This window comes from Vanessa cardui, chromosome 3 (genome assembly GCF_905220365.1).
Source record: "Vanessa cardui chromosome 3, ilVanCard2.1, whole genome shotgun sequence".
NCBI lineage: Eukaryota > Metazoa > Arthropoda > Insecta > Lepidoptera > Nymphalidae > Vanessa > Vanessa cardui.
The window spans coordinates 11,974,749-11,980,808 of NC_061125.1; positions in this window are offsets into that span (position 1 = coordinate 11,974,749).

A 6,060-nucleotide genomic window follows, 5' to 3' on the forward strand; every position below is an offset into this window, starting at 1 on the left:
AAAAACTACAAAAGGATTTGATTTGATTTAATTTGTCAGTCAGCGTCACGATTGCAGAGATCTTCTATTCTACACCCCGCATTCCCTTTCTCTCTCTCTATCGCTATACCTAATCATATTTAATCAAGTAACTCTCTCTTTAAAAACAAATTACATGCACATCTCATACAGTATATTACACATGAATTTTAGTTATTACGTATATAATACGGGCTTAATTCCGTATCGGAAACTGTGGAGAGGATTGACGTCTCCTTACAGTTATACAAACGTTATTTCGAATTTTGATCTTATTACTTTTTTTTTAAATATCTTCTATTGAAAATCACTCATATCATATCAATATTATAAAAAGGTTAGTTATCCTCTTTTTGGATTCATATAAAAAATACCAATTCAATTAATATGAAATTTACTCATAATAATTTATGGTATTATTATGGATATACTTATCGTTTTATTGTGAGTTGTGCGTGTGTGTTTGTGTGTGTGTGTATGTGTGCGTGAGTGTGTTGTTGAAGACATCATTCGCTTATGGAATTTTCCAAGTAAACGCTGCTACAAAAAGCGAAAAGCTCAATAACTATTATTAGTCCGATGCGAGACTAATCTCTGCGACAGCGTGATCCATTGCCGTCCAAATTAGCCACTAGACTTACACGGCATGAGCAATAATTACTAGAAGATATATTAGCACTATATACAATAAATATTTCAACGGAGAGAAGGAACGAGAAATCGACGCTAAATAAATTTATACTTTAACAAATTAGCACTTGAATAGTTCTGCAGTTCAATGTTTATATATGAAACAAATGAATAAATAATCTGTTATTGTGGCTTTTAACAATAATATTTATTATTGATATTGTTTTGTTTGGTTTATAAAATCAAACTTATTGGGAACATTACGTACATACTAGTGTTAAATCATACTTTATTTGTAATGCTAATAAATATTTTATAACAATTCTTATTCGAAAAATTGTATAGTAACTCCCTATTGGAATATTAATGCTTTCCTTATCAACGACTTTTTATTAAAGCATTCTGTACATTGCTGATTTGATAGGCGATTTTATGAACGTAGTAAAATAGAATAAGCAATGGTCGTTTAAATAAAATATCTGACGTAAAGTGGTAAGGTGGCGTAATTAGGGCGTACTCCCTCTGATGACGATTAATTGTCACCTTCCTTTATAAACGCCTCTACCAGCTGTCACAACATAGGCAGCCACGATATAAACATTCAACTGCTCATTGAAAATTATGTTTATTTGAAAATGTATTTGCGGTAGTTTTGAGTTTTGAAATATTTATATTTGGATACCGTTATGAGAAACATAATTGAGTGTCATATATTTAATTTATTTTTTTAGGCAAACATATATTTTATGATTGTAATGTATATACTGTTTATGCACTTAATACTTTTGAAGATCTTTTATCTCTGGTTTTAGATGCTTGAATACAATATTTTAATTTAAGTTTTTATTAATATGATTCCTCTTATATACGGTCTGGTTTATATATTGATTTGAATAGATTTAGTACATTTTATTTATAAGTTAAATTTTTACGCTTTTGGTAAGAATCAAATATAATTATCGTATTTGCATGTAGTATATATTGTTTTATCGCAACTAAGATGTGACGCATTATTCGAGATTGCATTTAAACTACCATGTAACTTTTTGAAAAGCGGCGCTCCCAGCTGCAATTATGGCGCGCACCTGTCAAATGCACCCGACAACACCCGCACCAACTAATTTAACAGATTAAAAATGTCGCTGTTTTTAATTTTTTTTTTACAAATGATTTTTTTAAAATAAAATTATTATTAATATTAAGCTAGCAGCTTTATATAGGAATATTTAACTTATCAGTAGACTTTTCTGAGTTACAAATTATATGAGCATAATTAAATATACGAGTACTTTATAAAACTCATTGAATTGTATTAGTTTATCACGTCTATGAATACCTATCAAATGATGTATATAAATTAAATAAAACATGTATTTTACACGACCTGATTTAATTTTATTCATTTTTTTTATATCATGGTTACAATATATTTATATTCTTCTTTTAATTGATGTGACTGAATAACTTATAAAGAACGTTTTCGACTATTCGAAGTATTAAAAAATAATCATTCAATATATATAAAACTGTTCCGTTACTGAGTGACTGACAGACAACGCCCAGTCTAAACCACTAGACCTAAAGACTTAAAATTTGGCACACGTTTGCCTTAAGTGTCCTAAAGGTGCACTATGAAGGTATTTTTCAAAATTCCCAGGGATAAGGAATAAATGGGATTTATATTTTCGAACCAAAGCAGCTCTATCTTCGTAACTATAATTATTAGGGGTTTCAAATTTAGCATGCGCTAGGTTATAACAACACCTAAATTTTTTTGTTTGTTGTATTTATGCGAAACCGGGGCGGATCGCTAGTTCATTATAATTTTGTAACAAGAATCTGGAATAGAGTGTCTATTCCAATCTGTTTATGAAAAGAAAGTAAGTTATTTGACCTGAAAGCTATAAATATATGTTAATGATGTATTTTTAGAATGAAATATGCATGATGTAAACTAATTAACCGTGAGCTATATGTATATTGATTATGCGAGATTTACTATTTAAATTTTAGACGTTTTTTATTCACAGAACATTATTAATAGACAGAGATAGAATCACTCGATCAAGACAAATGGTAACACTTATTGAATTAATTTAGAGTGAGGAATCCTTCATGCCTAAGTAGCATCCGTTGTATTTAATTTGCGAGTTGAAAGAGAAAAATCGGACGCTCCCGGCTTAAACAAGGTTTAATTTGTTCCCATTAATAAAGATGATGTGGACACATTGCCCTCTGGGGCTATTAAATTCAGTCTCGCATACTAATGTGCTTACTTTTTGCGAATCGGATACGACGTCTGGTTATTCATGAAGTGTGGATGTTAATGATTTTAGGTAAACGCGTGATTGTTTTATTAAATCGCTTATTTATCAGTTCACCTTTTACAGACGTCTAAAAAGATCAGTTGCATAAAAGATTATTTATAATCTGTATCAGTTTAAATGCGTGATGTTAAAAAATTGAACTGTTTTGGAATGATAAAACGAGGATACCAAGTACTTTTAGACTAAATTTTTTTTTTATTTTTACAATGCAAGGAAACGAAAGGGTATTTGTGGCGTTATTAATTGGTTTTCTACTTAGTCAACAGGCAGGTCCCCCTATTGTCATAATTAATTGGGATGCCCAATTAGTATCGCCTAATGTTGTCCGGCCTATTTCGGAAACGGCAGCGGATGCTATGGGAGACTATCTAACTGCGCAGGACATATCATAGTGCTCATAATCTAAATGAACTGAAAATCTTATAAGACCGAGTCTAGCAAGATAAACGGCCTTACAAGCACGAGAGTGTGCACAGCAACTTTCAAATTTCAGGCTATTACTAAATTTTTCGGCAAAAAAAGTCAGTATTTTGAACCGACTGACCGACTTTCCGACCTGAACTTAGAACCTGGTGCCTGATATCAAGTAAATCAACGACCCAGTCGATAGTATCCCCCTCTAATGCTTAGGGCCATCTATGTTTCGTAGTATCCAAGGCACAAGAGTATAACACCCTGTAACCTTCAAGAATTGAGAATACAATATTGAGAATTACTAGAGAAAAAAAAATCTTAATATTTTTTACTAATCTTACCTGATTTTACAGCATAACCTCGAGGTCTACATTGTTGTAAACCAGGATACTAAATCATAAGACAGTATATAAATAAACATACCAACCCAGTGAGCAATCATTTATACTTAAAAATGTTTTCTACAGTACTTTTAATTTTAGTGTTTAAATAAACAACATAACCATTAAAAATTTTATGCCTGTGAGTTACTAATTCTATGGACTGCTTATCTATGAAGGCCATAATAAACTTTAAGCATACCGCAGTGTTCCATTCCTCTGGAAATTGATAGACGTGGAGTTATCATTTGACAGTGTGCGTGTTGTATATTTTTGTCACGCAAAGACCCAACCTAAATTACCACAGACTAAAAACTTTTTTATCTGTGTATAAACAATCCACGAAATATTCTGTATTGACTTTAGTTGACGTTTATGACCTTTTAATATTTTGTCTTTCAAATTGAGTACCTATATTACTTAGTAATCTGGGTAAGTATCAACTACTCACCTTTATATATTCAACTACCAAAAAGCTACAGTGAGTATTGGGTTCCAGGTTTAAGTTAAGTAAGTTAATAACTACGGACAAGACAGATATTATAAAGTCTTAGTTCTCAAAGTCGGATACCACCTAATAATTTAAAAAAATATAAAAATAATAAGAATGCCATTCGTTCTTTTTTATTTGAAATTTATTAATATAGATCTGTATATTATTTATATACAAGCAGCGAGTGATTTTCATAAATCGAATAGTTTTTAAATCACATTGATCTGAATAAACTTAAAGAAGAAAGTCATATAACTTCCTAATCTTTGACACAGTGTTGTTGCGTTTTACGTCAACTGTCGTATGTAATAAAATTCGTTGTACTCATCAAAGGAGCAAGGACCCCAGTTTTATGTATTTTTTTACTCGCAACCCTTTTTGGTGTAGAAAAAGTCGTATATATGAGATATAGAATTCCACTAAGAGCTTTTTAGAGCTGGTATTTACGATCTTATTATCATTTCTGAGCCTGAAATGTATCTTTTATGTTTTAGTGGACGTAAAATATCCCGATGAAGGCTTTGTTATGACTCAAACTAAAGAAATCAGAGTTGTGAATTGCTTAACGCGTAGCTACTGAATAACTAATACGTCGATGTAGCGTCGCAATAAAATCTTAACATTTTAACATATATGTGACGATTTTGTGATCATTAAAACAATATCTTAATTGAAAGGCAGGTTTCAAATATTAGTTCGTTTTTGTTCTTGTATAATTTATGTTAGTAATATAGCAAATTCAAAATAGTTTTGAGAGGGTATGTTAATTACATACAACATCAATTTCGCGAAAACTTAAATTTTTATTTTTTTTGTCCTTTAGATTTAATGTTGCCAATTAACAAAATGAATATATTGTTAACGAAATAATATTTACGTAAAACTGCCTTCTAAATCTTAAAATAAATTTTAATGACACTATTAATTATAAATTCTTAATTGTGAACTCGCTATTAGTTGGCAATCAACAAAAACGATTAACGAACGACAAGTTAAGAGAACAATATAATTGCTTAATTATTTACAGAATCAACTTTCAAAAAAAATGATTTCTTTATAAATATTAGAATTGCAAATACACACAAGACTCTCGCATAACGTTAGAATAGGCAAATATCTTCCATACTATATTCAATATAAATCCAGGCACGAAATGCGAGCGTTAAAGAACATTTTACCTCTACCCTAGCGTGTAATGTCAGTGCCTTCATGACAGTCAATGAAACGAAACAAGTACCATACAAATATTATGGGTTAAGAGCGCAAGCTCATATAAAATTTTGCCATTGGGACGTTTCGTGTCCTTTTTAACGTATTCTAAAAGACTGTCGAAAATAAAAATGCTATAACCCCTTTCCAACTCGGTCGCTGTTTCTATTATCATTGCTTTTTCGAGGGGTCCGATTTTTTCGAGCAAAAACAACTGAACGCCGGATATGGAAACCGTTTCCCATCTGTTTTATTAAAACTGCGATATTGATCACAATCACCGTTTGTTCGGATCCTGGCTTTTTATAGGGATCAGAGGCTTATGTTGGAAACGTAAACGAATCAACTTACATTACACTTAATTTTTATTCATTAACAACCTATGACCTACATAAATCTTTGTAGTCCAATCTCTGTGTGAGAGCTTACAATAGCTTGGAATTACATTTTATCGAGTGACAAGAAGCTAGGCAATTATATTTTAGACTTGTTCCGGTAAATACTGTATCGAAGCAATATCAAACGTCAAATCGAAGCCTATTAATTATATAATTTTATTTTCCACTTAAACTGGTTTAGGATGAAATAA